This window comes from Falco biarmicus, chromosome 4 (genome assembly GCF_023638135.1).
Source record: "Falco biarmicus isolate bFalBia1 chromosome 4, bFalBia1.pri, whole genome shotgun sequence".
In the NCBI taxonomy this organism is placed as follows: Eukaryota; Metazoa; Chordata; class Aves; order Falconiformes; family Falconidae; genus Falco; species Falco biarmicus.
Window position 1 is genome coordinate 110,831,178 of NC_079291.1, and position 12,168 is coordinate 110,843,345.

General features: G+C 40.8%; 1 protein-coding gene across 1 annotated transcript in view; it reads right to left on the reverse strand.

The window, feature by feature from the left end:
- Positions 1-675, reverse strand: part of SLC6A11 (solute carrier family 6 member 11) — a 107,514-nt gene extending 106,839 nt beyond the window's left edge. The window contains exon 1 of the mRNA XM_056337702.1: positions 445-675. The gene's annotated coding sequence lies outside the window, so the exon portion shown is untranslated. The remainder of the gene's footprint in view (positions 1-444) is intronic.
- Between the last annotated feature and the right edge of the window lie 11,493 nt (positions 676-12,168).

Consider the following 12,168-nt stretch of genomic DNA (forward strand, 5'->3'; position numbering starts at 1 on the left):
CATACAGATGTTTTGAGCCACTTGTTAGTAATAACCTTCAATGACTAAAGAAGCCCTGCAGCCTATTGTTGGCTTATTACCTATGTAAATTTGCAGGTGAAAGTGAAGGAGGCAACTCTGTAAGGCTGGAAAAGTTGTAAAAGAAAAAAGGAAAAGGAAGGATGAAAAAATTTTACAAGGTTATGGATAGGGAGGGAAGGAGACGAAGATTTCCAAGTGAAGACAGGTAACTTAGTAGAATGACGTTGTTTTAAGGAGCAGACAGTGAAGCCTTTCAAAAATCCCTCCCCAAGCCAGGATCCCAGCTTGACCAACCTACCAGAGGGCAGCGATCAGCTGCACCTTCCAGGCACACAACCGAGAGCAGAAGAAAGGGATGTGGAGAAGGGGGCCTGAATGGTTCTGCCCTGCCTGGAGGACTAGGGGAGCTGCCAGACTACTCACCCAGGGCTCTGCCCGTGCCTGCGCGGCTGGGCGAGGGGCAGGGTCTGTGGCTCAGTGCCGGGCTCCCAGCGGACCTCCCCGCGCTCCGCTCCTCGCTCCTCGCACGGGAGGCGCGGGGCAGGGCAGGCGCCGGCGGGCAGCGGCCGCGGCGGGCAGGGGGAGGCGGGATACCGCGGGCAGCGGTAGGAGAGCAGGAGCCGGGAAGCGTCGTCCTGGTCTGCGGCTGCTGCCCTGCCGGCCGGCGGGGACAGGATGCTCCCCGCCTTGCGAAGCCGGAATTTGCAAATGCTCAGCCTTCCCCGGCGCGATGGTATAACACCGCCTCCCCCCTCCGCCCACCTCAGGCTGTCCCGCCAGCTCCCCCCTCCTCCTCCTCCACCCAGCATCACCGCCCGAGCCGCCCCCGCCCCGCGCCAGGCAACCAGGGCTAAGCACCGGGCGGTCCCCAGCCCCGCTCCGCGCACCCCCGCGGCTCCCCGCGACACGAGGGGGAGGCGACCTGCCAGCGGCTGGCGGAGGGCCGGCGGCGGCTGCGGCTGGGGATGGCTGCGCACCTGCCGCCCGCCCTGCTGCAGTGCCCGCCGCGGCGGGAGCCCGGCCCCGCGCCTGCCCGCCGCTCCCCCGCGCTGCTTCGGGGGCCGGGGCGCTCGGGGGGGGCTGCGGAGCTCGCGGGGGAGGGGGGGGGGGGGCGCTCCGGAGGAGGGAGGGGGGGGGAAGCCGGGGCTCTCGTGGGGCTGCAGCAAGGTCGGGCCTGGCAAGTCAAAGAAAGGAACCTGGCGAAAACATGACGTTAACTTCAGCCTGAAAGGGGGACGGGGACACGGGGACGCGGGCGGGGATGTGAGGGGAATAAAGAAAATGGGGGGGGGGGGAAACAACATTTGGAAAGCGTGGAAACAATGTGGGTGCTTTCGAGTTACACTGGGAAAATGCAGAAACGGCCCACGTGGGCATTTCTAACTGCAGTTTTGCACAAAATTCAAGCTAAATAATTGTAAAATAGAAGCAAGAATAGGAGAAAACCAATACAAACTGCCCAGTTTCCCGTTGAACAAAGTATTTCAAACACAGATTCTTTTTTCCATTTAATATAATACCCCCCACCCCTTTTTTTTTTTTTTTTTGTAGGTCAGTCATATTCACCCTGTGTTTCTCGACCTAAACTAAATACCTCTTCCATTATTCATCTTTGCAGCTTCTCCCTGGCAAATGGCAAGACCCAACTCAGGTTTTAGCTTCAAATCTTCCCTGGGACCCAAACTCCCCATTGCAGCTATGATCACTAGTGTTTTGCTCTGCAGCTACAGGAGATGTGCTGGGGAACAGTGTCTCCTAAATCCTGGATTACATTTAAGCGTGCTGGAGAATGATGTCCCAGAGACAGCATAGCATGCCCTTCCGTGTGAATTCACGCTCTCTTGCCCTCCAGCTCCATGGACTTCTCACACTGCCAGGAAAACTGTAATCCAGTGCTTACAGAAGACAATGGAAAGATGCCCATGGATAGATTTTACATTAACTTTAGCTGCCTTTGGAAGCTAGAGCCTGATCAAACCCTGCTTATACATGTAGTCTCAGTGTGTTTACGCATTGAAGCTCCTACTGCAGTTAAAGTTTTTTAGAATTCTGCTTTTAAATCATGCATGCTGCAAGAGTGGGTGTGGGGGCCTCACCCTACATTCTCTGTCAACTATATATTCACATGAAGAGTTGCACCTAATAAGAAAGGACATCGTCCTGCACCTGTTGATACCAACATATATAGCGTTAGTCAAACCTATGCTGTGAAACAAAAAACTGGCAGTGTTAAAATGATGATAAAACTGCAGAACTCTGATTTATTTTTATTTTTTTTTTTATTATTAAAGTATCCTTCACACATATTACCAGAGCTGGGTTTGGTTTTGGGTGGTCTTTTTGTAGCTTGTTTTGTTTTTAATGCAGCTGGTATTCATTAACTGAGGATGGAATAGATCCATTTTTCCCAACCTGTCTTTGTACAAACCAAACTCAACTTGAAGGGTTTTTTGTTGTTTTATTTTTTCCCCACTTCATCTAGGTTTCAGCAGGGATCAAAACAGGCATTGTCGTTCTGTATTCCAGCCAGCCTGAGCAGGCTCAACAGGATACACTTACACATCAAAGCTAAAACTGAATTCTTATTTCATTCTTGAGAGTCATTCTAAAAATGGAGGGAAGCTGAGGGACAGTAAACATCTTACTGATGATTCAATGCATGGGAGATACCAGTCTTCTTCAAATAGACTGGTGACACAAAATTGTAGGGGCCTGCTCCAAAGGAGAGTCTACAGGATGCCTGGCAGATGCAAAAGTTAATTACTGCTGATTTGTTCAGTATTTTAAATTATTAATTCCTGGTGACCAGTATTGTATCCACTGCTGTATTCTTTCACTGATTCCCATTCAGTCTCTTATCAGTTGAAAGAATTGTGGAAGTAATTGGTAGCTGCTCATCTTTGTGAATACTTTACTTAAATGAAGCTCAGTGTTCACAACATAAAAATTCCCAAATTTTAAAACAGGTTGATAAACCTGTTTTTTTTTTTTTTTTTAAATCTGGTGGAGCCTCCTCTATTGCAATGAAAAAAGTTCTCTGGATTACAGGCTACATCTCAGTTCATGTACTAACCTGGTGTATCTCATGCTCCTCATCATGAATTTGTGCCTGCTTCTGTCAGTCTGTTGGGAGATCTGCCGGTGACAAGCAATCAGAGCTCAACTTGGTGACTGGCATGACAGCAAACCTTGCAACATGGCAGTGCTCTAAGACAAGAGACTGATAGTCACCAAGATCAGAAGGCTGTTAGTAGTAAAACCAGTATCTACTACTAAAACATTAGTTCATTAACTAAAACATTAATACATATTCTGTAGAAGGGCTAGCAGCATCATGCATCAAGTAATCCAGTTATGTCCAAGTAGATTTATTCTGCATTGTCTAATCCATTCCTGAGAATGTAGCATCAGTTCTGCAGAAGCATTTAGAATTGTTGCCTCCAGCCCACTCAGCAGAAGTGTCCTGGCCATTCCTTTCAAGTGCCGCATTAAAATGGTATGACCTAATGAAGCAATTTGAGTTCTACCTTAGTCACATTTATCTCCACACTCCAAGGAAACCATTAAAACTGTGTAGAAAGTAGATAGGGTGGGAGTGGAAGTCAGATGTTTCTACTATCCAAAGAAAGGTGCTGTGAAGTACCAAATATTCTAAGACTACATTTATTTAGATTTATAAACTAAAATAAATAAATATGAAGAATTGATACCCAGAGTAACCTGAGAAAAGAACCTCCAAAAAAAAAAAAAAAAGTCACATTCCACAAGATTCTGCCAGGATGCTGAAATACATGGCCTAGATGCACCGAGGAATATGCAGCTTCTCAAGCTTCTTCATATGTACTCAAGCTTCTTCAGTTACTGCCAGAACTCATATTCAGCCTATTTTTCCATTTATTCTGTTCTGGAAATTCTACCTGGTCCAGTACTTCCAAAACACAAACACACAGAGTGTTAAGACATCCTACGAATCTGGAAGATTAACTCTTTTGCTTTTTTTTTTTTTTCCCTTAGTGCCCAACCCCTACGCTATTCAGAAGGTATGTAAAGAAAACTGCACAATACAGTTGCACATGTTGCTTCTCATGCTTTGGATGTATAAATTATCTTGGAAATCTGGATGTTTTGCTTACCCCACACTTTGGATTCTCGTTAGACTGCCTTATTTTCTGCAGCACTACTGTTGGACAAGAGTAAAGCCTCTACTACACTGTAATCTTTTGGCCCACATACATGCCTCTAGATTTTTGCATTTTTTCCTGAATAATAATAAAAAAACCCAAACAAAACAAAACAAGAGGCAATAAATAGCTGTCCAAAAAAGAATTCTCATTAGGATTAAAGCTGCTATGAACAGAGCTAATTTCCTAATATATCAATGTAACATTTGTGAGAGCATTTAACATGAGCAAAAGTCATGTTATATAGCTTTGACAATGAAAAGGCTTGAGCTCGGCTCCATTTGTTCTCCTTATTAATCCTCTGTAACTTGTTGATTTTTGCGTTGTTTCAACAGTACAGAGCCCTGGGTCCATATAATTGAAGGGAGGAGGGAATAACAGTGCTCTCCAGATTTAAGAGCTTTAGCTTAGATTTGATATGAGCAAAATCTGCACAAGCCTTATGTAAAGATTTCACAAAGTTAAACTCTTCACAGGTAGATAGCTACACAAAAGCAAAGAAATACAGTAAGAATTTCATTAGTGATAGTGATCTGACACAATATTTTGGATCAAAACCCTAAGATCACAAAGCAGTTTGTGAACAAGTGGGACAACTTTAGCTATGCTATTACAGACGGGACTCAAGTCAAACAGCAATAGGCTGTCTGATTTGTGCCTAATCAGTTTTCTGCAATGGGGAAAAAAAAAGATTTATTTGTTGCAGATAACTTGAAGTTAAACAACAACTGACTGTTGGGCTTCTATTAGAAAAGCTTAACAGCTATCATTGTAGATATCACTCTCAAATGTATTGCCCATGCCTCACAATGGTTGAGATGCTGAATGTAATGTTCAAGAGAGCTGTGAAAACCACTTTTTCATCTATTCATGTTGCCCTTTGGGGACCTTGTCTCGTCCCTTGCTGTCAGTTTCACATCCATATTTTCTTTTTTGTTACACACATTTTATCTCCCCGACCATTTTATCTTCTAAACAGGAGTGGGTGATATATCCCACAATATGGGTTTTCTGCTACAGACTTGTACTAACATGTCTTCATCTTTGGATCACCTCTGAGGGGTCTTGCTTTGAAAGGGTTAACTTCAGTTCCCTTCCAGGGTTCCTCAGTGCCTTTTGTCAGACAGACTTTTCTGACAGTTATTCAGTGACTGCTTGTGTTTTAATATATGACAAAGGCGATCTGATGTCTCATGAAAAAGGTGGTACACATCATGGGTTCTTCATGTTGTCACACAAGTAAGCACCGTTCTTACAGTGTTCTGTGGAGACACCCCTCTGCTAATGTGGCTAACAGTATCTTGAGCTTCCTAAACATGAATTTTAGACAGACAGCACTTGGAGGGAACCTGAAACAGTGAGGCTTATACACAACGTCCACAAGTTAGCAGTCATCTATCAGAATTGAACAGAGACCATTTCTACATCACGTCAGTCTTAGCTGCTGACTTTCACTAACAAAAGCACATTTTTACTTTTGCTAGCACTTCAAGCAGCAAGAAAAACAAACAATAAGCAAGAAGTTATTTTTCCAAAAAAAGCATCCTCATGCCTCTGCCTGTAAACCTTGAGGCACTGTACTTCTGAATAAGACAATATGAAGTATATTTCTACGTATTGACAAAAAATAACCACCTTCCAGTAGTTTAGCAAATGCATGTAACCAAAGACATCCAACAAAACAGAGATAAAAAGTAAAATGCACTAGTTTTTTGTGAAGACAGGGAAATACCTATCCATAAATGACAGCACTAAAAAAGAACATACCTATGGAACTATGTTTTAATGTGACTTACAAGTGAGAGCAAATAAAAGAAATACCAAATAGAGACCTCAGAAGAATTAGATACATAACATCACAACTTTCTTACCACTAGCAGTAACTAGTCAATCATTCTTCCAGATCAGAAACTGAACTTAACAATCTTCATGCATATCATCAGTATGGCAAACTCATACTTACTGAGAGGTACTACAACCTGGAAAAGGAATGAACTCTGAGGAAAGTTGGTACTTAGTTCCTATGGACATATTTTTAACTATACTAATATCACAGAATTTTCATTATTAAAGGTACTCCGTGAATATTAAAAAAAAAAGAAAAAAGCAAAATCAGTTAAGATTGCAGATGCTCTCTGCAGGCACCTAAAGTCCATTATCTTATCCCAGACTTCCTTTTTGCTATAGAATAAAGTAGATAAGGAGTTGCTTTGTGCACTGTAACACTCAAAGTTAATGTGGGGAGACTGTTAGGATTAATGAAGTTCAAAGAATTTTATGAGTCTACAACTCAGGTGGGCAAGAGTGAGCCTGTTAAGAAGAAGCACCTCCCCCAAACCCTAGGTAGTGGTCCCATTGCACTTTTGCATGAGCAGCCCATCTAGCCAAGCTTTGTGCTCCATGAATTTCACACAACTTGGCTTTCAGGCTTTAGACTGAGGCTATAGAACAGTAATTCAAAAAACATATTCCAGCTTATAAATGTAGCTAATCTTCCATAGTTAAAGTAAATAAACATGTAAGTGTAAATATCTTGCAATTATATGCTTTCATTTATTTATTTATTTAAATGTACATGTCAAGGAACAGAAGCATTTTGTGATGGAAATCAATGTCTCCTGTTCTGTTTCACTAGCTTAGTACGCTCATCTATATAACTTCCCTGCTGTAGTGGTTTTGGCTGAGATAGAGTTCATTTTCTTCATAGTAGCTGGTATAGAGCTATGTTTTGGATTTGTGACTAGAAGCGTGAATAACACACTGATATTTTAGCTATTAGCGAACAGTGCTTACACAGCACCAAGGCCTTTTCTACTTCTGTTGCTCCAGCAGCAAGTAGGCTGGGGGTGTACAGGAATTTGGGAGGGGACAGGACTGGGAAAGATGACCCCAACTGACCAAAGAGATATTCCATACCATACGTCATCATACTCAGCAGTAAAAGCCGGGGGAAAGAGGGAGGAAGGAAGAAGGATGACTTATGTTATAGTATTTGTCTTCCCAAGTAACAGTCACACACAATAATGCCGTGCTTTCCTGGAAATGGCTGATGGGAAATAGCAAATTATTTCCTTATTATGCTTTGTTTGCACATGCAGCTTTGCTTTACCTATTAAACTCTCTTTATCTCAACCCATGTGTTCTCACCTCTACTCTTTTGATTCTCTACCCCATCCCACCACGTAAGAGAGAAAGCAACTGTGTGGGGCTTAGCTGCCTGCGGGGGTTAAACCACACCAACTATCCAGAAGCAAAACACCTAATGTTTAATCTTGAATTTACAGTGAAGTGTCTAATTGTCCCTCACAAACATGGTAACCTGTGCAATACTCACGTTGATTGAAGGGTGGCAGCAACACTGCACACAGTCTGCCAAAGGTAGTTTTGAAATACAGCAGAATGAACAACTGCAAGTTACCATAAGAAATGCAGTCACAAGATGAGAACAGAGGAGTAGTTTGGTTCTGTTTCAGATAGGAAATGGGAGAAAAGCTCCAAAAGCCAGGTCAACCCATAAGGAAGATGATTTACTTTTCTCCATGATACAAAATAATAATTTATTTGACAAGTTACCCCAAAAATTGTGTTCAACACAATCACATGTTTTATTTTTGGTATTTTATATCTTTGAAAATGGAGTTCAACTTCAATATATTGCTCCAAAATTAAAAAAAAAAAAAAAGTATAATTTTCAGAACATTTCCTTTATTGAATTCTTTTTGGCTGAAAATGCATGTTAGTAATATAAAGAAATTGCCTGGAAAATTTTGATCAGCTTTTATCAAACACACCCTGTCATATTCAGTATTTTTTTTACATTTTGGCACTGTAAGCACTTAAGCACTGGAACATCTAGAATTTTAGAGAAAGTAGTATGTGTTAAGCTCCCTAAAGCAGACCTAGTATACTCATACATACACTATGCTAATGCAACTGCTCTATCACATAAATTACATATGACAACTTGGACTAACTCTGCAAACAGTCCTTTCCTGAGCTGTCTGCTGGCACAGTGCTAATTAACAATTAATTGACTTCAATAAGATTCCTGCAGAGCAGATGATGTGATACCGCAGATGTTTCAGCCAAGTTGCATTTCTGTGCACTGTTGAAAAGTACCTAAAGATTTTTTACTGCTTAGCTTTTTGGCACTGTATTTTTAAAGAGAGATATATTCCTTTTGTTAAAGTGGGGGATTTTTTAAGATGTTGCAGTACTTGAGTACTGAAGAAACCCCTCTTTCTAAAATACTTCCTTTACAGCTGTGAAAAATCAGCTGTTAATTGACATCAAGCCAACAGTTGTAGATATATATTCTGTGATTGGGTCAAAACGGAGCTTAGCTGGTAGACCAGAAAAAAAATGAAAAGTTTTAAAAACCCACTCCACTATGCCCAGAAATAGCAACATCTCAGTGTTTTAAGAGACAGAATAGAGAATACTCTCAAATTTTATGATATGCACTTACTAAAAAGTACAGCTGTGTGCCAGTCCTGGTGCATGAACTTTGTCTTTCACAGGTAAAAGAGGGAGTAACTGTTAATGCACACTCTAATCTAATCCACTGGAAAGGCAAATGGAGAAGTTACAAGACTACTAGATTACATGTAATTTCATATCTGCTGGACAATTATTTTCCCCAATGACTTGTTATAAGTGAACAAAGAAAATCAATGGCAGAAGAACCTTACAACAGAAAGGCATACAGCTCATTTACATGCATAAAGCTCTGTGTCTAGAGGAATGAAGAACAGTAGGTAGATTTCTACTTTGCTGGCCCAGATTTCAGAAGCCTGATAATGGGTATGGTGGGAGGGCAAGAGAAGACATGTATTAACTGCCACTGCACTCCTCCGGAAATGGATGGCATCTATTTGCGTGCTGCAATTCAGACAAAATGGACAGATTCTTATGCGTGGGAAAAAGCTTTCCAGAAACTTTCAAGTCATGAGGGTGTTGTTTTAATGTGTTGTTTAAAGCAGAAGGGTAAAGAATATTATTTAGATTATTTAGAATATTTCTAACAGTTCCTACTCTATCTCATCCTCTATTCCTAGGCTATCTACAGGAAAGCTGAAACTGAGCCTACAATGTTTGACTACACTGAAAAGAGAAACTTAAAATACACTTGTCTCAATCTCTTTTCCAAATGTCTGGCATTGGGTAGAATCATACTACCAGAAACATTGAGCCTAATCCATGGAAAACCAAATGCATGAGAGAAGACATTTTACAGAAGGTCATTTTATGCATAATTTGTGCTAAAGGCTTATGTTTGGCTTCCTCAACATCCTAGTGTTTATAGGCAAGTTGTTATAAATTATAGGCAACACATCTTGCAGAGAGGAGACATTTCATATTTTCTGAGACATGTTCTTCTGGCTTCAGAACAGGAGGAAGGAGATGTTTGGCTTATTTCTCTTTGTGGCCTGTAATAACAAAGATAGTAGTAGACTGCTCAGTGAAAGGAAATGGCCAGCTGGTATTCTTCTGTTCCCCCACCGTTATGCTTTAGTTTAGGCACAGTCTGGTGAATGCAATCCCCGAAGTAGTATCCTATTGCTTAAACTCCTTCTCTAAACCAATTGCCACTGAAAATATGGAGCCAAATGGATCTTTCATGGCAGTTCTTACACTGTGAAAGCTCAGAAAAGCATCACAGTATTAGCAAGGTGCCTAAGCTAAGCTACAACTATAATCCTGGTTTAACAAAAGGGGTTGAATCCTCACTGAAGGTATATGCATCCTTTACTCAACATCTTCTGAGAACAGTTGTTAGCATGACACTAGTAGGTGATCCTGTGACAAACACATTCAAAACTATGTTGAAGAGATCACAGCAGGAAATGTTTTGTGGTGTTGAAGTGGAGAATCATTGGTCATTGATTTCTGAAATGAGGGAGCAATGTAAATGTTAGAACAAAATAAAGTACTATTCTGATTTATTAAATCCAGGAAATCCTTAAGAATAAGTAAGGTAATAGATGGACCTTTTAAATACTTCTTATATATATAAGGTTAAAAGTTTGGAAATTTCACCTGATGCAGAAAGAACTAATGTCTTGCTAGTTTGTAATTCATCCTGGACTATAACGTAATTCTATTAGTTTCAGTAAAACTACGCCCTAAATTAACTTGTTCCCGTATCTGCAAGAATAAAACCTGCTTTTTCTTTTTCTGTGGGGAAAAAAAACCCTTACGCTGAGGAATGCTAGGAACCATTTAAAAACAATTTTTTTTAAGTTTAATTTTTTTCTCAATATTGTTCTTGTCATTTTCTGATGTCCAGTTAACTAAAACAGGAAGGATACTAATAAAACTGTCACCAGCAGCTTAAGGTCTCCTTACTAGATGTTATAGTCTCTACTTGCCCCACTGAAAAAGGAAGTCTTTGCTGATGGAGTCAAGGCAAATAGACTAATATGTCAAAGTGTAAGACCTTGAGTGACAGAGCGACATTCACAGAAAACTGGTTTTCATTAGCCCTGGTATCCTCAAGCATACAATTTTTGAGTGTATCTTTCTGTGTTTTGCAGTCGTCTTCTCTACCTGTTACTGAGACTAAACGTAATTTAGGAGTAGGAAATTTCATACTGAGGAGGAAAACTATCTTATCTGCAGAGGTATCCATAATCACCACCTTTCAACTTTTTACTGGCTACAGAATATGCTGCAGGTAAACTCTATGACATTTCGACCAGTGCATCATTTACAAATCTTTCAGCACCTTCAACATCTATTGCCTGAAATTGGTTTCTTAATAGATACTTTGCAGATTTGGGGCCTAAAGGAAGTTTTCAGCAGCTAAATCTCCAAGATAATATTTTCTCTTCTGCTGAAGAGGACCAGAATATGGCACTTGATTAGTTATTTGTGGTTTGAAAGGGGTTTGTGCATCCTAAACGTTGACTTTGGGATGATTAAAGAAGCTGAGACTAAGGGGATATGGCTTGGCATGTCAGGGCTCTGTAAGTGCATTTATCTTTCCAGAGAGTGTGAGAGTTTCCTCAATTCTTTCCTAACATGACATACATAATAGAAAGACAGTTTTTTTAATCAGGGAAGGGATTCTCCTTTGAGATTTGTTTTTAAGAGCAGCAGTAAGGGTTTGGAGCAGTTACCTATTAATGTAAGTTAATTTCAGGCCCTTGTTAGTAATGGTAAGAAAGTATTGCATTTCCGATGCTTATGTTAAATGGATCTTCAGTTGTACATTTATTTCAAGTCTGTTTAAGCTTATTAAGATTTACCAGTTCAGCCTTGGGTTTGACAAGAGCCTTGAACAAGGAACAGAACATAATGTCCACCTTCTACAGCTGAGCTAGTCAGCCCTCTGAGACAGAGTGATAGTTCTACCTGCTTTCGATAAAGAGAAAAATTCTGGTGTGATACATGTTATTAGACAGGCAGAGATAGAGTTTTCAAAGCAGCTGCTCTCTACTGTGCTGCTTGCACATTCAACTCAAAGGAATAATAATGTATGTTCATTAGCTGTATGACCAATAAATCTGCAACACAGACTGCACCTATTAAACACATTAAACACCAATTTTGTGAACTGTAACAGGAATCACTCTATACCAAATGTAACTATATACTGAAAAGCATACAGGGGTTTTTTTGCACTGACCTTTATTGCGGGACTATGATTGTATCACAGCATATTAACCAGTGGAAGTGGAGCGATGTCCTCCAGCAAGATATTGATTCACTTTTGTGTTGGTTGCTACATGAGAGTTCTCATACTGTATACTCTCATGTGTCCGTAATTTTTTAAACACAGTGGCTCTACATGATTTCTTGAATTATTTGTTTCAGTGTAGTAGCACTGAAACACTGATGCTAACAGCATCCTGAAGTTCTAAGTCCCCTTTTATGCTTGCAAATCAGAATCCTGGCCAGACACAGAAAACTACCCCCATCTATGAGTCCATTTGATTAAAACAAAATTTGGCTGCTGCCTAAT